The sequence below is a fragment of the Prionailurus viverrinus genome, chromosome A3, assembly GCF_022837055.1.
Source record: "Prionailurus viverrinus isolate Anna chromosome A3, UM_Priviv_1.0, whole genome shotgun sequence".
NCBI lineage: Eukaryota > Metazoa > Chordata > Mammalia > Carnivora > Felidae > Prionailurus > Prionailurus viverrinus.
The window spans coordinates 14,593,608-14,620,728 of record NC_062563.1 but is presented as its reverse complement, the minus strand read 5'-3'; the positions used below and the strand labels follow the sequence as shown (position 1 = coordinate 14,620,728).

The window sequence follows — 27,121 nt, the reverse complement described above, 5'->3', positions numbered from 1 at the left end:
CAGTTTGTGGGTTCGAGCCCTGCATCGGGCTCTGTGCTGACAGCTCAGAGCCTGGAGCCTACTTCAGATTCTGTCTCCCTCTCTCTCTGCCCCTCCCCTACTCACACTCTGCCTCTCTCTCAAAAATAAATAAACATTAAAAAACTTAAAAAAAACCTTTCTGTTCTCTTCCTATCACTACATAGGCATTGAAAGGTGGCGGGGACTCTGAGAGTGTAGGATTTAATGGGTGCCAAAGGAATATTCTGGCACAAACACATCTATTGTTTCCAAATTAAATGTAATAGAGAAAAGTCGGTCCTTGAGCATAAGGAGTTCCTACTATATACACTGTGACTTATTTACATTATTTTATTTACTCTGCATGGGCCATCTAACCTTTTAGTGATTTTTCTGGTCTGGCGATTTTATTTATTTAATTAATTAATGTATTAATTAATTTTTTTTAACGTTTATTTTTATTTTTGAGACAGAGAGAGACAGAGCATGAACAGGGGAGGGGCAGAGAGGGAAACACAGAATCTGAAACAGGCTCCAGGCTCTGAGCTGTCAGCACAGAGCCTGAGACGCGGGGCTCAAACTCACAGACCGTGAGATCATGACCTGAGCCGAAGTCGGACGCTCAACCGACTGAGCCACCCAGGCGCCCCAAGGTCTGGCGATTTTAAACGTGAGTATTCCGAGTATTCTGAGTCCTGGATACTTCATCTGCCCCAAAAGGAGTGTTCACAAAGATGTATTTCCAGGATAACCTTCTTTCCATAACACAATTCTGTCAGTTACTCCAGGCTCAAGAGTCCTGGACAACCTTCCTGCTATTCTAATAATACTTTAAAGAAAAAGAAAAACATACCCATTCAGTGGAAAAGTTGAAAGTATGGGTTACAAAGAAAATACATCTATATGGCCACATCTCAGACTTCCACTATTAGTCATCCTTCCTAGGAACTGTATATTTCTTTCAAAGGCACAGTATAAAAAATTTATAATATATCAGTTTAACGTAAATTCTACAAGTCATTAGATATTATCAATGGCAGATTATAATTTAAACTTGACTTTAATATTTAATAGCTTCTTTGTGGTATATCCCATAAATAGGCATAATCTGACTAATCCCTCAATGTAAACAATTTTTTCTTTTTTCACTATGATAAAACAGTACTATGGACTTATTTCTAGTTAACTCTTGTATATTTCTCTTAGGATGCATTTCTGGGAGTTCCTCTGTTTAACCCTGCTTTTTCATTTATGACATAATCCAAATTTACCTTCTTTTTGAAGGCAACATTTCTATACAAATAGTGATCTCACTTTTTGATATCCCTTGGCCAATGTAACACATTTAGCACTACCTGTTGTAATAATTTTATTTTTTTAATTTACATCCAGGTTAGTTAGCATATAGTGTAACAGTGATTTACGGAGTAGATCCCTTAGTGCCCCGACCCATTTAGCCCATCCCCACTCCCACAACCCCTCCAGTAACCCTCTGTTTATTCTCCATGTTTAAGAGTCTCTTATGTTTTGTCCCCATTCCTGTTTTTATATTATTTTTGTTTCCCTTCCCTTATGTTCAGCTGTTTTGTCTCTTAAAGTCCTCATATGAGTGAAGTCATATGACATTTGTCTTTCTCTGACTAATTTCACTCATCATAATACCCTCCAGTTCCAACCATGTAGTTGCAAATGGCAAGATTTCATTCTTTTTGATTGCCGAGTAATAACCCATTGTATATATATATATATATACCACATCTTCTTTATCCATTCATCCATCGATGGACTTTTGGGCTCTTTCCATACTTTGGCTATTGTCAATAGTACTGCTATAAACATTGGGGTGCATGTGCCCCCTTTGAAACAGCACACCTGTATCCCTTGGATAAATGCCTAGTAGTGCAATTGCTGGGTCGTAGGGTAGTTCTATTTTTAATTTTTTGAGGAACCTCCATACTGTTTCCCAGAGTGTCTGCACTAGTTTGCATTCCCACCAGCAGTGCAAAAGAGAGCCTCTCTCTCCCCACATCCTCGCCAACATCTGTTGTTGCCTGAGTTGTTAATGTGAGCCATTCTGACAGGTGTGAGGTGGTATCTCCCTGATGTATTTCCCTGATGAGTGATGTTGAGCATTTTTTCATATCTGTTGGCCATCTGGATGCCTTTGGAGAAATGTCTATTCATGTCTTTTGCCCATTTCTTCATTGGATTATTTGTTTTTTGGGTGTTGACTTTGATAAGTTCTTTATAGATTTTGGATACTCACCCTTTACCTGATATGTCATTTGCAAATATCTTCTCCCATTCTGTCAGTTGCTTTTTAGTTTTGCTGATTGTTTCCTTCGTTGTGCAGAAGCTTTTTATTTTGATGAGGTCCCAACAGTTCATTTTTGCTTTTGTTTCCCTTGCCTCCAGAGACATGTTGAGGAAGCAGTTGCTGTGGCCAAGATCAAAGAGGTTTTTGCCTGCTTTCTCCTCTACAGTTTTGATGGCTTCCTGTCTTACATTGAGGTCTTTCATCCATTTCGAGTTTATTTTTGTGTATGGTGTAAGAAAGTGGTCCAGATTCACTTTTCTGCATGTCTCTGTCCAGTTTTCCCAGCACCACTTGCTGAAGAGACTGTCTTTATTCCATTGGATATTCTTTCCTGCTTTGTCAAAGATTAGTTGGCCATACATTTGTGGGTCCATTTCTGGGTTCTCTATTCTGTTCCATTGATCTGAGGGTCTGTTCTTGTGCCAGTACCATACTGTCTTGATGATTCCAGCTTTGTAATACAGCTTGAAGTCTGGGATTATGATGCCTCTTGCTTTGGTTTTCTCTTTCAAGATTGCTTTGGCTATTCGGGTTCTTTTCTGGTTCCATACAGAGTTTAGGATTGTTTGTTCCAGCTCTGTGAAGAATGCTGGTGTTATTTTGAAAGGTATTGCATTGAATATGTAGATTGCTTTGGGTAGTACTGACATTTTAACAATGTAATAATTTTTTAATGAATATAAGTAATTCACCTTCCCCAAACCTTAAATTCTATGAGGGCAAAATGCTCCACAGTATTCAGTCTGTGTCACAATTTGACAAGCAAGGGGCGTATGTGCTCCCCAATAATCCAATGTGGAGGACTCAAGATTCCTCCCACTGTATGTTCGTTAGGCCTTTATTCTGAATTACAGATTTATGGGAGTTAGAACGACAATATAGAAGGGCTCTCTGTACCCTTCACCCAGTTTCTACCATTGGTTATAACTCATATGACCAGAGTACAATATAAAAATCACAAAACTGACATTGGTATAATGTGTGTAAATCATCCTATGTCATAGGTATAGATTAGTAGAACCACCATGACATTCAGGACTCAGAACTACTCCATCAGTGTAAAAACTTCATCTACCCCTTTACTGGCACACCCAGCCCCTCCCTGCTTCATCCCTAACTTTGGGCAACCACTAATCTGCTCTCCATTTCTATAATTTTTAAAAATCATGAATTCAGTTTCCTTATTAGTTTGGGGGATATTTATTTCATATTGGGTGGGTTATAATAGTTTATGCTTTTTGAGGAGCCCTTTACGTTGCCAAAGTGTGTGTACAGAGTTGTTCATAATATTCCCTTATTATCTTTTTGATGTCTGGAGGGTTTGCAGCGATGGCTAGCTACTATTTCATTCCTGATATTGTTAATTTGTGTCTTCTCTTTCTTCTTAGTCCACCTTGCTATCCAAGTTTATGCTTAGACTCAGACTCCCACTTTTTATGACCCATCCTTCTAGGACTATTTGACTATATGGGCAGTTGGAGAATCATGAAGTATTTGTTGTTTCAGAAGTCAAAATTTGGAGATGTGCTCATTGACTTAGTTTGGAAGCAGTGGGAATATCCAGATGCTACACAAGAAGGTGATGTTGGAAAATCACAAACATCTGATGACTTTGGGTAAGAGTATCTTTCCCATTTGTTGATAAGCTGCCTACTTTGAGATTTTTCTTTCTATTGTACAAATGTCTACAGAACTCTTTTTTTTTTTTTTAATTTTTTTTTCCAACGTTTATTTATTTTTGGGACAGAGAGAGACAGAGCATGAACGGGGGAGGGGCAGAGAGAGAGGGAGACACAGAATCGGAAATAGGCTACAGGCTCCGAGCCATCAGCCCAGAGCCCGACGCGGGGCTCGAACTCACAGACCGCGAGATCGTGACCTGGCTGAAGTCGGACGCTCAACCGACTGCGCCACCCAGGCGCCCTGTCTACAGAACTCTTGAAATGCTTACCTAAATTTCAGCTATCTCTAAATAATCTGTGGGGGCTTTTGAAGGAAGGGATGGGCACATTCATGCTACGAACACCCAAGCTTCATGTATCACAGACTGCTCCAATCTTAATGCCTTTCTCAAAGACAGTGGTGCAAACGCTAAATTCTCTGATACTCAAAGCATTGAAAAAAGAGCATTGTATTTTCCTCTGTGCAGGGCAATAGGCTTTTAAAGCAGAGGTGAGGTCTCTTTGAAGCAAGATGGTGACCCCTGGATGATGGTGAGAGAGGGGCAAATAAGCCATGCTCACGTAGTTGACACAGGGAGCAGAGGTGAAAGCCATCACAACTCACACCTTAACTGGTCAGAGTAACCTGGGTCCCTGAGGTGAGGAGACATGAGCTCTTTGCATTGGGCTTCCCTACAGTGGAGAAAAGAATACGAAAATGGATCTTTTTACCCATCATTATTCTTCTAGAGTCCCTCTTGCCACATCCCTCTTCTTAAAGATGTAAATACTCTTTTTAAAAAAATTTTTTTCAATTTTTTTTTCTTGAGAGAGACAGAACATGATCAGGGGAGGGGCATAGAGAGAGGAAGAGACACAGAATCCGAAGCAGGCTCCAGGTTCTGAGCTGTCAGCACAGAGCCTGACGTGGGACTCGAACTCATGAACCATGAGATTATAACCTGAGCCAAAGTTGGACGCTTAACCACTGAGCCACCCAGGTGCCCCAAAGAGGTAGATACTCTTGCCTGTCTTTGTGGTGGGGTGCCTGGGTGACTTGGCCGGTCAAGTGTCAGACTCTTGATTTTGGCTCAGGTCATGATCTCAAGGTTCATGGGTTTGAGCCTTGCGTGGGGCTCTGTGCTAACAGTGCCCAGCCTACTAGAGATTCTCTCCCTCCTCTCTCTCTGTCCTTCCTTTGCTCGTGTGCATGCTCTCTCAAAATAAAGAAACTTAAAAAAGAAAATTTAAAAAAAAATGTTTATGGTAAAGCAAAAATCAAACCAGGAAAGAAAACAAACCTCAAATAATCAAGAAGTTTATATCTACCTGGGGAGAGATGCTGTGACCTTAAATATCAATATAGAAACCACCAGGATTTCAAATCACATAGAACATAAGTTCAATACAGAGTTCAGACATAGTAAAATACAATTTTCTCCTGAAGTTTTATAATAGCATTTTGAAAGAAGTCACTGCCCATTAGCTGATGTCTAAAAATTTAGGGGATTATTATTTCTGCTTTGGGTCATAATTAAACTCAAAGAATAGGGAATAGATCAAATGTAGATAAGCTGTAATCAGTTTTCAATGTGCACTGGAAGCCCAGAAGTAAGTTTAAAATATATATTTCTGAGACTCAGTCCTAGGAATCACAAGTGATATCTCGGTATTGAGCTTCCTGAGTTAAAAATTGCTCCTTTGAGGTGACCTTAATACGCTTCCATTTAGAATAGTCAAAGTATGAACTTGACTGCAGGATAGCATAACCTGAGTTATGATCACTCATGTTAAATGTAAGAAAATGTTCTTTCCTTAAATTACATTTTCAAAAATATAAACTGATATATAATCAAATGCCAATCTACAAAGTTTCAGGAAACATAAGAAATGACCCCCATCTACCACTATGTGAGAACTGAATTAACATTTATTTCTAATCTTAAAATTATCAACTGAACATTTACTAAGATCTAACCATTATCAGATCACTCCCATGTTAGTTTATGGTAGTCACACACCAATGCCCTCAGTTCATTTAGCTAGCTTCTAGTACTTTTTTTTTAATGTTAATTTATTTTTGAGAGGGGGGAGGGGCAGAGAGAGAGGGTGACAGAGGATCCAAAGCGGGCTCTGCAATGACAGCAGAGAGCCCAACGCGAGGCTCGAATTCACAAACCGTGAGATCATGATCTGAGCTGGGGGTCAGACACTTAACCCATTGAACCACCCAGGCACCCTGGTTATATATACATTTCAATGCTAGCTTCCAGTACATGGTACTTAAGCTACCTCCTAGGACATGTAGAACAGTAGAATGAGAAGCTTAGCACATCCTCTCTCCAAAAGCACTGATAAAACTGAACAGGACTCTGGTAGTGGATGAAGAGCATACAACAAATTGAGAAGTATTTCTCCAAGGAAACTACTGAACTAGAGGTACGAACAATGAGATTCTTGGTGTTTTACCCCAGCTTTGTCAGGCCAGTAGCCTCACGGCAAGCTAGAAAACTAGACGCTTTGCTTTAAGAGAAGACTGACTTAATTTGGAAACCTAGAAGCTAGGAAAAATCCCACGTTTGGGTAGTTTTGGAAACGGTAGTGAGCTTGGTGCAAATGAACGACAAAGGTCAAGGTTGTGGTTAGCCTGAGGTTGTGATCCTCACCGGGGCCAGCAACAAAGTGGCAAACTAGCCAGAACTTTTTATCAGAAATCCAAGAAATGAGATAGGTATAGTTAGCCCTGATGAGTTCCCCATATCCCTGGTGATCCAGAATTCTGAGAAAGGGTGGGCACAGGCTTAGGATGGGAGAGAGGACCCTAACTATCTACCCTTTCCTAGCTAAATGGGAGGCCATGCTCAGGCACAGGAGAGACACGAGAGCGTACCATGGAAAATAAAACCTGGAGCAGACTCGTAAACAGATTCAACTTTGAATTCAATACCCAACATTCACATAGGTTTGTTGGCAAAGGGTAGAAGCCTTATTGGCTCAAGATGTTGGAGCACAATCTTCACCCAATCAGTGGCTACCTATGAACCTATGCTAAACAGGATTAAAATCAGGCTTATGAAGGAAATCAAGAATTTTTAAGGATGCCTGGGTGGTTTATTTGGTTAAACGTCCGACTCTTGATTTCGGTTCAGGTTATGATCTCACAGTCTGTGGGATCAAGCCCCACATTGGGCTTGCTGCTGTTAGCGCAGAGCATGCTTTGGATCCTCTGTCCCCCTCTCTGCCCTCCTCCATGTATGCGCTCTCTCTCAAAAATAAATAAAACATTTAAAATATGGGGCAGAGACCACAGTAGTTGTATACCACAGGGGAGACAGACTCCAAAGGATTAGTTCAGACAAGTCACCAAACAAAAACTGCAACAATGCCCTCCTGTGGTAGAAATCAGAATCCAGAGTCACTACAATATTATCTACAATGTCCTAAAAATTACAAGCCATGTAAAGAAACTGGAAACTGTGACCCACACAGAAAAAAGCAGCCAACAGAAATTTTGAAATTTTGAAATTTTGAAATTTTGAAATTTTGGGGGGGGGGTTTGGGGGGCAGATGCTGGACTTAGACTTCAATTTTTTTATTTATTTATTTTTTTAAAATTTTTTTTTCAACGTTTATTTATTTTTGGGACAGAGAGAGACAGAGCATGAACAGGGGAGGGGCAGAGAGAGAGAGAGGGAGACACAGAATCGGAAACAGGCTCCAGGCTCTGAGCCATCAGCCCAGAGCCCGACGCGGGGCTCGAACCCACGGACCGTGAGATCGTGACCTGGCTGAAGTCGGACGCTCAACCGACTGCGCCACCCAGGCGCCCCTTCTGGACTTAGACTTCAAAAACCATTATTGTAAATATGTTCGAAGAACTAAAGGAAACCACTGCAGGTATGACCATGATTCAAATAAATATCACTAGAGAGACAGAATTTATGAAAACTGGAGATTCGGGGTTTAAAAGTACCGTAACTGAAATGAGTATTTCACTGGAGGGCTCAAAGGTAGATTTGAGCTGGCAGAAATATGAAGATACATTATATGAAATATGAATATGAAAATGAAAATACGACTATAAAATATGAATATATATTTGAAGATATATTAATAGATATTACCTAATCCGAAGAACAGAAAGAACAAGAATAAATAAAAATGAACAGAGCATCAAAGACCAGTGGAATGCCCTCAAGCCCAATATATGCATAGTAGAAGTCTCAGAAGAAGAGAGCGAGAGAAAGAAAAAATATTTGAATATTGACCAGAAAGATCTCAAATTTGGTGAAAAACAGTAATCTGCCTAGCGCAGAAGGTCAACAAACTCCACACAGGGAAAACAGAGAATTCCACAACTCCCTCCATCATGATCAAACTGTTACAAGCCAAAGACAAAGAGAAAATCTTGAAACCGGCAAGAGAAAACTGACCCATCATGTACAGGAAAACAACAGTATAATTCGCAGCTGGCTTTTCAAAAATGGTGGTAGGGTAGAGGCAGGGAGAAGAAACTTTCACGGTGCGGAAGGCAAGAGACCAAACCTGTCCACCAAGACTCCTATCATTTCTGGGGGAGTATTCAGATATTCTGGATTATTTTTCTCCTCCAAATTTAATTTTTCTTTTATTCTGAGGCTTCTAGTTAGTAACAGTTCTTTATTTTATATTTGTCTTAATTTTAATATTCTTTTAAATCCAATCTGGATTTTTTCTGAATTCTCCATAAACTTCCCATTTTACTATTTTGTCTTTGCCTGTATTATTCTTCTATTTATACCATCTATTGTATTCATTCCCAATAGTTCTACTTTGTTTTTAAAATTACTTTCTGATCCTGCTTCACATTAATGATAACTTAGCCATCATTTTGAGACCAGAGTAGCACTACCCACAGTTCGGATGCCGGCAAGTAATAGGATGTTCTGCTTAATTACACTTTTTGTCAGTGGTGGAGAGTCTTATATTTACCCCTTCATATTTTTGTAATTTATTTTGTTTTATCTCATGAAGCAAAAACCAACCATTGTCTAGCAACTGAATAAATCCAAATAAAAAGATCAGTGATAAAACTTCATATCTGATTGGCAAAAATATAAAACAGTGGTAGAACCTGAGTTTGTAGAAACTGTGATAACAATGATATACACACACATTAGACTTTAAGTGCCAACTGACCAGAATTTCACTTTTGTGATTTAAAGTATACAATGGAGATTCCTCTTTGAAAAAGTCTAATTCTAGAACTTTAAATATAATATACTGGTGATTAAATCCATAAAGGCCTATCTACGATTTAGTGGACCACTCTTTGTATTAACAAATGGACACAATGTAAATTCTATGTAATAAATCAATGGGAAGTCTAGTGTGGCACTCTGATTGTTAGTGTTGAAGTAGCATTAAAATCAATGTACTGTATTTATATTTAGTCACATATTAACTCATTAAAATCTGCAGCTAAAAGAAAAACTTGAGAGTAAAATCCAATTAACACTCTATTAAGTGTAAAATTTTTGAGTGTAAAATTTTTAATAGGTAATTCTTACAGAAAAAGACTTTCAGTTTAAAGAATAATGTCTGTGCCTCTTTATTGCTTAAAAAATATTGGTGTTGCTTTTTTTTTTTAATTTGAGAGAGAGAGAGAGAACGAACACACAAGTGACGGAGAAGGGCAAAGGGGTTGAGAGAGAGTCTCAAGCAGGCTCCATGCTCGGTGCAGAGCCTTATGTGGGACTTGATCCCGTGACTCTGGAATCATGACCTGAGCCAAAATCAAGAGTTGGACGCCCAACCGAGCCACCCAGACACCCCTGGTGCTGCTTTTAAATGAGACCTTCAAATTGTATGGCTACACCCCTCATTCTTCACCCTCACACACTGCCCCTTCCTAACCTGCAGTCACAGTATCCTTGTAGCCTCCACACACTCTACCCCCCCCCACACACACAATAACTCATTGTGACTTATATTGTGATGTGAGAGTCTAGTCTTATTTTCTTCTCTTATTGCCCCCCCATCAGCATGCCAACCAACTTTGGATTTTTCTCCATCCCTAATGCAGCCATGAGTGCCTTCAGACAGAGCTCACCCCTGAATGCACAACAAAGACTTTACACTGTAATGCAGAGGCAGGAGTGTGAGGGCTTTGGAAGAACATTCAGTCATGTCTGTCCCTTTACTCGACATAAGAAAATTCATACAGTAGAGAAACCACACAAATACAACGCGCACGCTAAGAGGCCTTTGAAGGTATCTATCATTCATCATTTTCTACTCACCAAAATACCCATGCATTCGAGCAACTCTTTGAATGTAATGATTGTAGAAATCCTTTTTATCAGAGCTTCAAAGTTTATACAGTACCAGAAAAAAGCAGACAGGACCAAAACTACACAAGTGTGACGCTTGTAACAAACAAGGTCCTTACACTGTGTCCCCTCGTTATTGAACATCAGAGACTTCACATTGGAAAAAAACCCCTCCAGTGTGATGAATGTATGAAGGACTTGAGCCAACAGGCAACCTTGAAGTGACATAAAATAATTCACACCCCAGAGCAACTCTTTGAATGTAATGGATATGGAGGTAACTTTGGCAAAGTTTCAAAGCTTACTGAACACTGGACAACTCTTATTGAACCAACAATATACAAATGTGATTAATGTGAAAAATGCCTTAAGGTTTACTCACAGTCTAATAGACCTCAGAGAACTCATACTGGAGAGAAACCCTTCAAGCATAATCTATGTGGAAAGATCTTTAGTCAAGGAGCCATGAAATGGCATTAAAAAAAAAATCACACTGGAGAGAAACTTTTTTTATTGTCAAGTTGTGTGGACATGATGTTAGCACTAACTATGATCTTACCCAGCATGAAAGAACTCATACTGGAGAAAAGCCACATGGATGTAGCCAGTGTGGTAAGACCTTCAGAACTACATCTAATCTCAGCTATCATAAAAGAACTCATTCAGAAGGGAAACCCTTTATTTGCATTCAGCATAAAAAAGCTTTTCAAAGAAGGTCATACCTTGTTCAACATCATAAAACACATGGGAAACCATTTCTAAAAGGGCTGAAAAGATCTCTAGGTGCCGCATCTTTACTAAACACCATACAATTCATCCAGAGAGACCTGATCTATAGCTAAACAGCTTTCTGTACCGAATATTCAACCCTTGTTCCTCAGAATTCATACTTATTGGAAAATTTTAGAATATAAAACTCATGTATGAAACTTAAGAACAAACTCAGCAAGGAAAGAGCATTGTATGATTACAGATGCATTTTCTACCTTCCTTTGACCATGGCTCTTTGAAATATCCACCACAAAAATGAGAGGATTCAGCCTAGGATTTGGAATAAATCAAGGCATTGTCTTTATCATATTCCCTGTATTGAAAGTAGGAAGCTATGAAGAGTAATGTAATCAGGAAAAATTTTTTCTTTAGGTTATTCAGTGAAGACAATGAATTAGATCATAAATACTTTTGGTACAGAGGCAATATGGTAAATGATAAAAAGATTTCATGTGGAACACTTTACACCCAATCCAAGTAGACAAAAAGAAGTGATATGAACTCTGTTTCTGAGATAAAAACTAATGAAAAAAATTTCTAGCTGCAGAAACCAACCAACCAACAAAAAAACCAACCAACCAACCAAAAAAAAAAAAAAAAAAAAAACCCTTCAATTGATTTTTCTCTAGTTTTGAAACCAGAACGTAAAGAATGATTACTGATGGGTATCGACATTTGTAATAAATAAAAATGTTGGGGCTGACAAACATTGGAATCTGTGTCCTCTGGCCTCATGGAATTATCATTAGTCTTCGATCTATTTAAAAGGCAAAAGATTTATACAATTTGAAAAATGAGGACTTATTGCAACAGAGGGCTGTTGGCTTGCATTCAGAAACTGGAGAACGTACTTAAAATATTTTCTTTTAATATTTATTTACTTTTGAGAGAAAGAGAGAGAGCGAGCAAGTGAGTGAGCATGGGGAGGGGAGGGACAGAGAGAGAGGGAGACACAGAATCGGAAGCAGGTTCCAGGCTCTGAGCTGTCAGCCCGACGCGGGGCTCAAACTCACGAACTGCAAGATCATGACCTGAGTGGAAGTCAGACACTTAACTGACGGAGGCACCCAGGTGCCCCTGGAGAACCTACTTGGAGTAGTGTTTTGCTTGAAAGTAACTACATTTGCTAATGACTTAATAAGCAATAAACCTTTCTAGTATCCGCTACCTAGTGGATTTCTGACCTTACAAACTTAGGACCTATCATACACTGGTTGAAGGTGAATTCCTTCAACCATTAGTGATGAAGTTCCCCTGCCCAGCCTAATGCAGAGGGTCTAGTTTAACAAGTCTCTTGAACCTGATCCCAATGCGCCGACAATTTTTTGAATAGGACCCTCAATTTCTCTTTCTTGCCCATAATGCTTCTCTCTCAGATATTACTAAGGCTTCTCTAAAGAAAAGTTCGTTTTGGATTTCCAGATGAGCCTTGCAAGCACATTCGCTAATATCTTTCTCCTAGTTAAAGTGGATACAGATGTTAAGTTCTTGTACCTATACAGGGCTCACTCCACTTGGACTGGATTCAAGGTAGAGGAGCTGAAAATATAACAGCACTTGGCTGAGAAGTGAACTAAAATATGTTTGAGAAATGGCTGAGAAAATGGAAATGAGATGAGAAACACAGTCATGAAAATAGTGACATTACAGGCCTGAGGTGGCTCATAAATTCCTAAGTTCCTGAGACAATGCATCAAACCTCTTCTCCCACCTTATTTTGTTCTTAAAGTCCAGGGCTAAAGCAAATTGAATGGCATCTATGGCATATATTTGGCCCAAATAACTCCTACCAGTCCACAACTCCAGTACTGAAATCCAAACGATAAGAAAGAAAAAGAAACTGAATAGAAAACCAAAGGGACTTGCTCTGAAAAGCTGGCCTTCCAAACAGGCCATCAATAGATTTGTTAGAGTAAGAGACCCCTCGCTTAAAAAAGCCCAGACTAATATTCTCCTGTCCCTACATGTTTGCCACACTTGCTTGGGGCATTCACTAATGGCAGGTCAGTCTCGGCTTCTGAAATAACGGTCTGAACCGACTGCCTAAGAAGAAGAAGAAAAAAAGCATCTATTATGAAATGTTGGTCATTCGAAGACATCTTGATCAAAGAACTACAGGCAAAATCATTTTACGTTTTCCCCATTTTTAATAGATCTGTTTATAAATAACTTACTATATTAGATAACACAGGGTTTTCAATACAACCAAATGATAGTTGGGAGTGGTCTTTATATCTACCCTGGAACATCTAAATATTGATGTTATCCACATGTCCAGTTTGAATTTTTTGTCATTAAGTCTTTCAGACAGTCAAGACCTAACATAAAATCCTTTATACTGACATTTTGAGGAGCTATTAAAAGTATTGTCCAATAAAATTATTCTAGTGGGAAGAGTTCACCTCAGTTTTAGAAAGAGTGGAGTCTGATTCTAGTTCCTTTTTTTTTTAAGTTTATTTTTGAGAGAGAGAGAAAGCATGAGTGGGGGAGGGACAGAGAGAGAGAGAGAGAGAGAGAGAGAGAGAGAGAGAATCTCAAGCAGGCTCCGGACTGGCAGCACAAAGCCTGACGTGGAACTTGAACCCACAAACTGCGAGATCATGACCTGAGTCGAAGTTGGACACTTAACTGACTGAGCCATCCAGGAGCCCCTAGATTCTAGTTCCTTTACAAAGAATTGGGGACCTACACCATGTCACCTAGTGTCTAAGCCACAGAACCAAGATCATAAGTATGAGATTTGGAAGAACTATAGAAAAATATCCTTCCTGGTTGGTGGGTAGAATTCAGAGAATCAACCTCAATTTTTCAATGTTCTCCAACTCTAGCATCTGGTCATTTCTTTTTCATCCCCTTCCTTCCTTCCTTCCCATATTTTAACCATGCATTTAAAAATTGAGAGCCTATTTCTATCAGGCATACTTGTTCCTAGCTGCTGAGGATATATCCATCAATGGACAAAACAGATACATCTTACTCCCAATGGAGTGTACATTCTCATGAGGAAGACAAACCAATTACAAATCTACAGAATAGCCATAAAGTTGGGGAAATGTGGATAAATATTTGATTTGTGACCATGTTATAAAATCAACTAATGCCTACACTTGACAAGGAAGAGGGAGATCACCCAATGTGAGCCTAACAGGATGATGGGCTACCCCTTTATGCCAGGATGGAGAGAAACTGGTTGGATTAATTTCCAAAGCTGGGTTGGAGGAGATTGCCACGTGAAATTGGGTGCACATTCTCCAGATCAGAAACTCTGATTACTTCTTCTGAGGGATGCTCAAGGCACAGGTTATCTTGTGAAAGTCAGAGACAAAAATCTGAAGTATGCACTCCATATACAAGTGGAGAGGCTGCTGAAACTTCTAGGCCAATGGTCCGTGTCCAGTGCAGTTTTGTGAAGTACATGGAATTATACGTTGCTAATGAGGAATTAAGAGTTTGAATATATCACATAAGCCTTTGGATGTATCATGTATTGTAACATCAAGCAACCATTGTATATATATGTATATATTTACCTGTATCCAGAATTTATGGCCACCATGTAGATGGATGGGAAGGAGTCAGCCTGGATAATTAGATCACACTGGTTTATTTATTTTTGAGAGTTCATGTGCATGCACACGCCAGGGAGGGGCAGAGGGATAGAGAGAGAATCCCAAGCAGGCTCCGCACTCAGTGCGGAGCTGATGCAGGGATTAATCCCATGACCCTGGAATCATGACCTGAGCTGAAATCAAGAGTCAGATGCCCAACTGACTGAGCCGCCCAGGTGCCCTGATCATGCTAGTTTAGGTCCACAGCTGTAGGAGTTCAAAATATTGTATGGAGACCTACCACCTTTACAAGATGCTTGAACTCTTTTTGCTCAAAATTTTTTATTTACATATTGGGGCTAAAGCATATCTAGATCAAAGCTTTAAATGGTCATTTGAAGAGAAAAGTTAATGAGCAGCAGAGAACAGAGATACAGAGACATAAATAGATTATCAAAGCCAGGCACCTCCAAGATCATCCAGTAGGAATTCTCACGCTGAGATTTACATACCTGAAGGAATTTGTGGACCTATGCCTACAAGGAAAGGAAACCACAGGATTTACTGGATACATTTTCTTGGATGATCAACTTTATTTGAGGTCATATAATGTATGCATTATTCTATGAAAATGTAAATATGGGGTAAGCTACAAAACCATCATACATTTTTTATTTTTTTTTTTAATTTTTTTTTCAACGTTTATTTATTTTTGGGACAGAGAGAGACAGAGCATGAACGGGGGAGGGGCAGAGAGAGAGGGAGACACAGAATCGGAAACAGGCTCCAGGCTCTGAGCCATCAGCCCAGAGCCTGACGCGGGGCTCAAACTCCCGGACCGCGAGATCGTGACCTGGCTGAAGTCGGACGCTTAACCGACTGCGCCACCCAGGCGCCCCCCATCATACATTTTAAAATAAAACCTCACCTTTTTAACAAAAGACGACTGAAGCAATTCGACATCCACAGGCAAAAAGTAAATCTTCACCTAAGCCTCATACATATACAAAAATTAACTCCAAATCAACGGATTTAAATGTAAAACTAGAAGTTTCAGGGGGAAAAAAACACTGCAGGAGTTCTAGGCAGAGACTTCTTAGACGGGACACCAAAGCATGGTCCATAAAGGAAAAATTTATAAACTGGACATCAGAGTTAAAAACTTTTGCTCTGCAGAAGACCATGTGAAGAGGATGAAAAGACAAGCTACAGACTAAAATATTTGCAAACCAGTTAGATCGCAAAGAGTTGATATTTGAAGTATATAAAAGCCTCTCGAAACTCAATAGTAAAAAAATATATATATATCCAGTTAGAAAGTAGGCAAAAGACGTGAACAGTTTTTGTGCTGAAAAGGATAAACAGATGGAAAACACACACATGAAAAGATGTTCACCATCACTAGCCATTAAGGAAATGCATATAAAACCACAATGAGCTGTCACTGCATACCTATCAGAATGGCCAAGATAAAAAATAGTTCCACCCCCAAATGCTGGCAAGGATGTGGGGAGACTGAATCCCACACTGCTTGTGGGAATGTAAAATGGTATAACCACTTTTGGCAGTTTTTGGCAGTTTTTCTTCCTTCCTTCCTTCCTGAGAAGGCGCATGTGCGAGAGAGCACGAGCAGGGGGAGGGGGAGAGGGAGAAAGAGAATCTTAAGCAGGCTCTACGCCCAGTGCAGAGCCCAACTCGGGGCTTGATCCTGTAACCCTGGGATCATGACCTGAGCCAAAATCAAGAGTTGGATGCTCAAACTACTGAGCCACCCAGGCACCCCTGGAAGTCTCTTATGATCAATTATCATACAACCCAGAAATTTCACTCCTGGGCATTTATCTTAGAAAAATAAAAACTTATATTCACCTAAGAACCTATATACTAATTTTCACGGTAGCTTTATTTGTAATAGCCCAAACTCAGATGTCTTTCAGTCGGTGATTCCCTAAACCATGTGGTCCATCCATGCCATGGAATGCTACCCAGCAATGAGAAGAAGCAAATGCCAATACATATAACATGTTGGACGAGTCTCCAGGGAATTATGCTGAGTGATAAGAGCCAATCCCAAGCGTCATATACTCCAGGATTCCATTTATATAGCACTTTCGAAATTATAAAATTTTGGCAATGAAGATTAATGGTTCCCAGGTTTGGGAAGGGGGTGGGACGGAAGTGGGCGTGGTTATAAAAGGGCGACCCCAGAAATCCTGGTGGTGGTGGAAAGGTCTAGAACATGACTGTAGTGGCGGATACACGACCCTGCACATGTAATGACCTTGTATAGGACACGCACAAGCACACTGGGGGAATCTGAAAAAGAATGGAGAATTTTGTCAACGTGAATATCCTGGCTTTGATACTATACTATCATTTTACAAGATGTTGCTATTGGGGAAAACCAGGCAAATGGCATATGGAACCTCTTTATTATTTCTTACAATGGTATGTGAATCTACAATGGTCTCAAAAATGTCAAAAAAAAAAAAAAAAGTCAGACCCAAAAGAAAGTTTTTCCCTGCAGTCTCAGGTTACATCTGTAGTCACAGATAAGTTTGCATCATCCTTACGATAAAAAAATTTGTGAAAGAGTCCAATGCCTTCAGTTTAAAAGATGAGAAAACAGAGGCATATCAAGATTAAGTACCTACTCAAGCCCCTAAAACTTGTTACTATCAAGCAGCTCATCACAAGTTCTGCCTTTCTAGATTTATAACGGAGCATTTTGTGGCAAATGTTAAGCCCTCCAGCCCTGGATCCAAACAGCTTTGGGATATATCCCTTCCGGACCACAACTATCTGGCCACGTGATCTTAGAAAACTAATGTTTGCATTTTTATAATAATTAATATGAGAACAATCGTACCTACACCAATGGGATTTCAAGATACTGAAATAAAATAATTCATGCTAGTACAGAGGGCTGGTGGTGGGAGATTTTTTAAAAATTTTTTTAATGTTTGTTTATTTTTGACAGAAAGAGAGAGACAGAGCATGAGCAGGGAAGGGGCAGAGGACAGAGGGAGACACAGAATCCAAAGCAGGCTCCAGGCTCTGAGCTGTCAGCACAGAGCACGACGTGGGGCTCGAACTCACAGACCGTGAGGTGGTGGGAGATTCTTGAAAGAATGTCTCTTCACTGATATGAAGTGCTAGACCCCGGAGCTGAAGGCTTTGATTGAAAGACATAAAAGTTACAGCACCTGGTCTATGAGCAAAGCCTAGGACAAGAGAGTATATTAAAAAAAAAAAAAACAAAAACCTCAGAAGCACAAAGTGGGAGATATAGGTGGGTGGAGGGGATTGGTTCACAAGCCTGCTAAGTCAACTGTGGCCAGGTGCAAAGTCAGGCATCTGAACTGTGCCCCCCTGGAGGGTTGTGCCAAAGAGCCTAGCCCTTCAGCGTCAGACAGCTGAGGGGCTGAAGCCCAGGGGGGCCCCTCACTGCTAGGAGGCCTGGGGCAAATTGCCTCTTTCTCAAAATCATCCCTTTCCTCATCTCCAAAATACTAATAGAATAATCTCCGTTGAGGACGTCTACGTCGGTAAATGAGATCATGAGCATGGCAATGCTTAGCACCTGACAAGTTCTCAGGATCTCCCAGCAGCCCGTGACAACGCCCACGTGTGTGCAAAAATGCCACCACCTTGAGGATAATTCAGCTACTTGCTCAGCCACAAAAGATGATAGAACACATCTTCTATATTCATACCACTCTAAGGTAATCTCACATCTTGGTGTTCAACACAGGGTCTTCCGAAATGATCAATCAAGAAATTAAGTTCTCTGATTCCAAATTTCACGTATGCTCTTGCTCCCCGTCCTCATGTTTGGACTCAGAGGTAAGCGTTCTCCTGCGTGGAGGTTAAATGGGAGGCAAAGGAACAGGGAGGGGACTGGGTCTCAGGTCTGGTGCCGTCCTCTGGGCCCAGCTGGCTTCCGTGTGGGGCATCTTACCCTGCTTGGGCTTCTGTCCTGCCGCTGTGTGTGGTCACCCTGGCCTTTGGGTGGAAGCGAGCATCTCCAACTGGCATGCTCTTTCATGGCCTCTGCTCCAGACATCTGCACTCTGTGCCCATCTCGTCCCAACCCTGGCCCTCTGCCTCTGGCCCCTACATCAGTTTCCACTGCTGCTCTAACAAAGCGTCACAAACACAGAGTACAGCTTGACACAACACAAATTGATTACCTTACAGTTCTGGAGGCCAGACGTCCAAAATGGGTCTCACGGGGCTAAAATCGAGCTACTGGCAAGATTGCGTTCCTTCTGGAGGCTCTAGGGAGGACCCATTTCCCCGTCTCTTCTAGCATCTAGAGGTTGCTTGCCCCTCCTTAACTCTTGACCCCCCCCCCTCATCAGCTGATGCCCCCTGCCTCCTTATTATAAGGACCCTTTTCATTACATCAGGCCCACCTGGACATTCTAGGATACTCTCCCCATCTCAGGAACCTTAACTTAATCCCACCTGTGAAGTCCCTTTTGCTATGTAAGGTAACATAGTCACAGGTTTTGGGAATTAGGATGTGGTCCTCTCGGGGTGCTGGTGGTGGGGTCATTATTCTGCCTACTATACCCTCCCATCATTCACAACCCCTGCTGGGGCAAACAGCACCTACCGCATTCCCCCCAAGTCACCGATGGGCCAAGGGAAAGAGGAGGTGCTTTTTTACACCATCACCCCACTGAAGGCACCTCACTGCTTCTTCTCCGTGCAGCTGCTTCACATAGAGGGCATCAGGTGAGATCCCCCCATCTCAAGGCTCTAAGTGGGAAGTGTGTCACAGCCCTTCTGTGGTGTGTGTTGTATGACATCATGATTGGGGTACACAGTAGGCACGAACAAAGAGCACTTGGGAATTTTCAGCCTAGACCTTGACCAGACACTCCTGTGTTCCCTGCTCCTTCTTATTCATACTATAGTTGGGGCCATTATGGCTGAGAGCCCTGAGGGCAGTTACTGGCCTTGATTGGCAAATGAGAAGTTTCTGGGTGCGATGACCCGGGCTCTACATAAGCAGGCTCAGGTGCGTGCCGGGCTTGCTGACCGTGTTGGAGCTGACCTCTCCGAGGGGGGTGAGTTCATGCTCTGTTCCACTGGGACGTAGAGGGAGCTTTGTTCAGGGTAGATCTGGAAAGCAGAGCTACACATTTTGGAACATGGGGGGAGGCCCCATGTGCCCCCAAATCGCAGCTGCTGCAGCATCACGTGTGGGCTCCTTGTCGGGCCCTTGTAGGGGAGCCTGCAGGTCAAGGTTGGGAGGCTGTTGTGTATTCCTGGTTTCCTCTGTGTGGTTGAGTTGGTAGTGATTTGGGGTGGGGATGGAGGTTGGGGTGCCTGGCTTCACATGCTTCTGCCCTTGATTTGAAGGTGTGGCTTCCCAGGAGTCTGCTTTCTCCTAAGAGGAGGAGGAGGAGGAAAGAAAAATGGCTCTTTCATTTCTCAAGGTGATATCACAGGTGAATCGCTTTCTTCTGATTTCCTTCCTAAAATACGAATTTATAGGGCCTGAAAACATTTTGCTGCTTGGGCTGTAAGGGAGAATCTGTTCCAGGCCTCGACCCTACCTTCTGCTGGATTTGTGGCAATCTTGGGCGCTCCTTGGCTTGTAGACTCCTCTCCCGAATCTCCGTTTTTCTCTTTACATCACATTCTCCCCACGTCTCATCATGCAGTGTCCCTCTGTGCATGTCTGTCTCTGGGTCCAAATCTCCCCTTTATAAGTCCCATTGGAGTAAGGCCCACCCTAATCTCATTTTAACTTGATTACTTCTGTGAAAGCCCTATTTTCAAGTCAGGTCACATGCTGAGGTACCAGGGATTAGGACTTTAATGTAACTTTTTGGGGGGACCTGTTAGGAATCCGTAATAGGCAGACACAAAAACTTATCAAAACTTATTTCTTCTGGGAGAGAAGTTTCTTTTTGTCTTGTGGTTACTGGTCATTCAGCTTTTCAAATTCAAACTGATAAATTTGTATCTGCCTTCATTTTCGAAGGACCTCTTTACTGGGTATATAAATCTAGGGGGTGTCTGGGTGGCTCAGTCGGTTAAGTGTCTGACTCTTGGTTTTGGCTCAAGTTATGATCTCATGGTTTCATGAGTTCGTGCCCCATGTCGAGCTCAGGGCTGAGAGCGCAGAGCCTACTTGGGATTCTTTGTCTCCCCCTCTCTCTGTCCCTCCCTCACTTGAGCTCTTTCTCTCACTCTCCAAATAAACAAATAAACTTAAAAAAAAAAAAAAACTCTAGGTGCATGGCCTCCACTAAATGCTCAGTCACGCTGTTCTCCCTGAGCACTGGAATAGTCTGGAATCCTACCTTCTAACCCAAGAAAGTAGGATTAGTTAGTGACCTCCAAGAGTTCTGTCGGACTCTGTATCCCAAGAGCTGTTCTCACAAGTCTGGTCCTGTACAGGCACATTTTCAATGTCCACTAAGGGCCTGAGGGAAATTCTTATATAGGTGTTTAGGGCTCCCCCTCCAGCATCCTGCCCTCCACACCCCAGCTGTGTTGGAAGGAAGCTCCAAACTCTGATATCCTCTCCCACCATCCAGCAAGATCCCAGCTTGGGTTCTATGTTCCTGCACTGTGACCCTAGCAGTGCCATCCAAGAGAATGCCAGGATCATGCGCTTTTCTTCTGTCAAAGGTCACAGCCTTGGATATGTCACTTTCTAGAGTGTAAGAATAGTGACTTGCTTATTTATCTAGCTTTTTAGTTCTTTCACGGCAAGGGGGCAACTCCCAGCAGCTACTCCATCATGGCAGAACCAAAGGGGTCCTTTCACTCAAAGGACAAATTGACTTCATTTCTGCAGGTGCCCCACGATATCTCAGCTCCTGTAATTGTCAATCTTTATCAATCGACACTGCATGGCGTTTAACAAGTGATTGTATTCATCAGGATTCTCCAACAGGAGATATAAAGGACTTCTTATAAGGACTCATGTGATTATAAAGTCTGAGAAGTCCCTAGATCTGTAGTTGGCGAGCTGGAGACCCAGGAGGGCTGATGGTGTAGTTCCAGCCCCAGCAAGAAAGCCTGGGAACCAGGAAAGTCGACGGTGTAAGTGCCAGTCAGAAATCTGGCAGGCTTGAGACTTCAGCACATACACCAAAGATATTTCTTTAGCTGTTCCTTTTTCATGAGGATGGGTGATTCTTGCCTCCCCAAACTCTACAAGGGCAAAGTATATTTCTTACAGTTTCTGCTTTCCATTACCGCTTTCGGCCATACATTCTTACCTATCCTTTTTTTCTTTCTTAATGTTTATTTTGAGAGAGAGAGGGAGGATGAGTGGGGGAGGGTCAGAGAGAGGGAGTAGAGAGAATCCCAAGCAGGCTTTGTGCTGTCAGCACAGAGCCCGATGCGGGGCTCCATCTCACAAACCCTGGGATCATGACCTGAGCCAAAATCAAGCATTGGATGCCTCACTGACTGAGCCACCCAGGTGTCCCCTTATCTATCCTTATATGCTGTTACCCTCTTGTGCCCAACTTGAAAACTACCAAGAGGCACACGGAAGCTTGCATACATATAAAGGCATAAACTGTTATTTCAGGAGTCTGTGAAATTTAGAGACGTGGCTGTGATCTTTTCTCCGGACCAGTGGGCTTATCTGAGCCCTGAAGAGAGACAGTTGTATAAGGATGTGATGCTGGATAACTGTGATTACCTTGTGTCTTTGGGTAAGGAGATCTTTCCCTGCTGGTTTAAAACTGCCTGTGGTGGAATCTTTCCTTCTGTGTGAATATCTCAAAGCCCCTGAGAATGCTTGACTGAATTTCAACTTGACCTAAAGGACTGGAGCCCTGTGATGCTAGGAAAGGACATTTTCATCTTGTGATGACCCAAGCTTCACATTCTCCACCATCTTCCAAACCATCACACTTGCCTTAAGAACCATGCTTCTCGGGCTACTGTGTGCCTCAAACAGCTGGGGAACTGTTATAAACGTAGAGGGTCCTTTTTTTTTTAATGTTTATTTTTGAGAGAGGCGGGGCAGGACAGGAGATCTGAAGCAGGCCCTGTGCCGACAGCAGACACCCCAAAGCAGGACTCAAACTCTCGACCCTCAAGATCATGAGTTGAGCTGAAGTTGGACGCATAACTGACTGAGCCACTCAGGTGCCCCTGAGTGGTACTTTTTTAAAAAAGAAAAACAATAATACTTTGGAGGTTGCTGGGAGATTTTTAGGGTGGTAAGGAGATACATTATTACTGAAAAGTGTGGGTCTAAATTCTGTAATGACCACAGCATGATCAAGGTCATTGGTTTCTCTTAGGACACTGGACTTACAAGGCGGAAGTCATATCCTCTTTGAAGCAAGGGAAAGACCTCTTGATGGTAGAGAGAGAAGTGACCGGTGCTCCGTGCCCAGGTAACTGACAAGCACCAAGCAGGTGGAAACTGTTCTAGCTTATATCCCAACTAGTTGGTCAGAGTAACCTGGACCCTTGAAGTGACAGAAGAGCTCCCCACAGGCTTCCAAAGAACTCTTATTTTTCCCCTGCATGTTTCTTACTCTCCCTGGACTCCTTTTATTATACCCCTAGTCTCAGGACATTAAATGGCATGCTGGTAAAATCCTGAGGCTAAAATTACCATGTGAAGAGCTAGAAGTACGAAGAGCTGAACTGGTCAAATAACTGATCAGTAATTAGAATGAATGAATGCCTTAGCTCAGAAAAGTGTCCTGAAAAGCCTTTTTTTCCCCCCAAGAAAGCGTTCTGGAGAGGGATTTTTTTTTTATCTCTAGATTAAGCTAATAGGTTAATCAGATGAACCATCCCCAGAAAAACAATCCAATTCGCCATCTAATGGAGAGCAAGGACACCCCCATCACCAACAGAAAGTAGAAACTGCCGGAATGCAAGTTCACTGGGGATTTAAGAGAAATGTGTTTAAGTTTCAGGGCACAATACAGAAGCCAGACTCCTGAAAGTCCGGGGATAGAAAGTTAAAAGCTGGAACAGAAGATGATCTGGCTTGGATCCAAAGAGTGGAATAAAATCCCAAAATGCATATAAGCTGTAATAGGCATTTTGGGAAGAGGGTGTGGAACCCAGGAAGAAATTCAAAGCTTTTGTAAGACTGTTCACAAGAATTCCAAGTAACACTGGGCCTTCTTAATCTTTTTTTTAATTTTTTTAACGTTTATTTATTTTTTGAGAGAAAGAGACACAGTGTGAGGGGGAGAGGGACAGAGAGGGAGGGAGACACAGAATTGGAAGCAGGCTCCAGGCCCCGAGCCGTCAGCACAGAGCCCGATGCGGGGCTCGAACTCACGAACCATGAGATCATGACCCGAGCTGAAGTCGGACGCTCAACCGACTGAGCCACCCAGGTGCCCCCTTCTTATTCTTTAAAAACTTCCTGACCTGGCCCAAACGCCTTTCTCACGCCAAGCTCGTTCATCTATTCAGAGGGGTCCTCTCTGGACTTTCTCATTATTCCATTAGTGTTTTGCCTTTCTTCCTTACCTTCTCATTCTTTGTGTGCTGCTGCATACTTTTCTATCAAGTTGTAGTCACTTTTAGATTTCCTACAGTATTTTTTCCTCCTCTCTTCAGACTTGTGGTTTTAGAAAACAAACCTGTTTGCTTTCACCACTTACACACACACCAATTTGAGTATTACAGTTTAGACAGTATGGCTGGCAATGAGGTGGTGGGCAGACTGGCAATCATGTAAGGAGAATTCAGTCAGATTCTTCAGTTGATAGCTAATGATCACTGTCGCTCTATTCGAGAATCCCCCATGATTTTATAATCCCTTCCTCTGTAGTCCAGTCTGGTTCTCTCTACCCACAGCCAGCCTGATGTATTTCCTATGTTACCTATGCACGTATCAGATATAAAATACTGTTTCATATATGAGTGCATTTTAATTTACATGACGTGTTGTGAAAAGTGTCCTCTCTTATCTTTCCATTTCTATTTCTGAGACCTTTACATGTCGTATGTGTGTGCATGTAGTGTGTGTACCTCTATATACCTACATATATGCCTTATTTTGTAGTGCAATATACTGTTTAAAAAAATTTTTTTTAATGTTTATTTACTTTTGAGAGACACAGCATGAGCGGGAGGAGGGACAGAGACAGGGAGACAGAGAATCCCAAACAGGCTCCAGGCTCTGAGCTGTCAGCACAGAGTCTGATGCGGGGCTTGAACTAACGAGCCATGAGATCGTGACCTGAGCCGAAGTCACTTAATCAACTGAGCCACCCAGGTGCGCCTGGTGTTATTACCTTATGGGTATCAAGTCACCCAGGTACCCCTTCCCTTACTCCCCTTCCTATGGCTGTAGAATCTGTAGTTAGGTCACCACTTTCATTCCTGATGTTGGTAGTTTGTGTCTTCCTTTTTTCCCTGATAGGTCTGGCTAGGTTTACCGCTTTTCTGGATCATCTTTTTGTTCTACTGTTTTTGTCTGTATTGGTTTCTTATTTTCTAGGTCACTGATTTCTTCTTTTTTATTTCCTTTTTTTCCTGCTTACTTTGGTTTAATTTGCTCTTATAAAAAAATTTTAAAGTGGAAGCTGAAGTCCTTGATTTGAGACCTTTCTTCTTCCTAATATAGACACTTAGTGCTATGAATTTTACCCAAATACTGCTTTAGTAGCATCTCACAAATTCTTATATATTGTGTCTTCATTTTCCTTCAGTTAAAATGCTTTTTCTCTTTTCATTTCTTGTTTACATAATTAGAAGTATATTAGTTTGAAAATATTGAGGGATTTTGCAGGGATTTTTCTGCTAAATTTTAAATTCTGTTAGAGAGAGAGAGCCTACCTTGCATTACTTGAATCCTCTTGAGTTAAGACTTGTTTTATGGCCAGAATGTGGTCCAATTTGGGAAATGTTTCCTTGTGCGCTTGAGAAGTGTATTCTGTGGCTGATGTTCCATAAACAGCAATTAGATCTAGTTGCTTGATAGTGCTGTTCAAACCTATCATATATTTGCTGACATTCTGCTTACCTCTTTAATCAATTATTGAGAAAGGGTATTGAGATCTCTAACTATAATTGTGAGTTTGTCTATTTCTCTGTCATGTATTTTGAAGCTCTGTGGTGCATGGACTTCAAGGTTGCTATGCTACTGATCCACTTTATTACTATGGAATGTTTTCATTCCTGGAAATACTTATTGCTCAGAGATTTGTTTGTCTACTATTAGTATAACTAGCCACTCAAGCTTTCTTTTGACTGGTAACATGGTGGACATATTTTCCATCCTTTTCCTTTTAACCTAATTGTGTCTTTAAATACTAGTGAGTTTCTTTACAGAATACATAATTTGGCTTTGTTTATTCAATCTTGATAATCTCTACCTTCTTAATTGGAATATTTATACCAGTAGTTCTCAGTGTGTGTGTGTGTGTGTGTGTGTGTGTGTGTGCTGTGTGTGTGTGTAGGGGATTTTGTCCCCTTAGGATATCTGCCAGTGTCTGGGGACCTTTTTGGTGGTCACAGCTGGGGATGGGAGTGTGCTGCTGGCATTTAGGGGGCAGAGGCCAGAAATGCTATTAAATATCCTATGTGCACAAGGCAGTCTGTACAACAAAGAATTATCTGGTACAAATTGTCAAATAATGCCCCGACTGAGAAACCTAGTTTATTACATTTACATTTAATATGATTATTGATATGGTTAGGTTTGAACACATCTTGGTATTGATTTGTCACATCTGTTCTTTATTCCCCTTTGTCTCCTTTATGGCCCTCTTTTGAGTTGACTATCTTTTTAGAATTCTACTTTATCTTCTTTGTTGGCTTATTAGCTGTAACTCTTGATGTTCGTGATTGCGCTAAGGTTTGGGTTTGTAGTACCCACCTTTCATACACCAGTTCTTCATTTCTCTCCACCTGGCCTTTATGCTGTTGCCACACATTTACTTTTCCACCTGTTACAAGCCCCACAACACACTGTTGTTGTTTGTGTTGAATCAGCCAATACTTTTTTTTTTATGTTTGTTTATTTTAGAGAGAGAGAGAGAGAAAGAGAGAGAGCAAGCAGGGGAGGGGCAGAGAGAGACACACACACAGAATTCAAAGCAGACCCCAGGCTCCAAGCTGTCGGCACAGACCCAACCCAGGGCTTGAACTCACAAACCAGGAGATCATGCCTGAGCCGAAGGCCTGGATGCTTAACTGACTGAGACACCCAGTGCCCCAATACTCTTTAAAGAGTCCTTAGGTAATTTTTAAAACCTTACATATTTACCATGTAGTTACAATTTTTGATATTCTTTGTTCCTTTGTATAGAGCCAAATTTCCACCTGGTAGCCTTTTTCTTTTGCCTTAAAATTTTAAAAATTTAAATCTTTTACATTTGCTTGTAGTATAGTTCTGCTGGAAATCTTTCAACTTCTGTATTTCTCAATTTTTTTTTTGCCTTTTTTTTCTTATGTTTAATTTGAGAGGAAGAAACAGAGGGCAAGAAAGGTAGAGGCAGAGAGAGAGAGAGAAAGAGAGAGAGAGAAAGAGAAGAAAGAGAGAGA

The 27,121-nt window shown here is 41.4% G+C and overlaps 1 long non-coding RNA gene across 2 annotated transcripts in view; it reads right to left on the bottom strand.

Moving 5' to 3' along the window:
- The window catches only part of LOC125163007 (uncharacterized), a 58,987-nt gene that overhangs the window by 20,746 nt on the left and 11,120 nt on the right, over nt 1-27,121 (bottom strand). The window contains exon 3 of one of the 2 annotated variants that reach the window (XR_007151230.1): nt 19,011-20,009. The exons of the other annotated variant lie outside the window; for it this stretch is intronic. This is a non-coding gene — a long non-coding RNA (uncharacterized LOC125163007). Of the gene's footprint in view, nt 1-19,010; nt 20,010-27,121 lie in introns of those variants that run through there. 2 annotated transcript variants of the gene reach the window in all.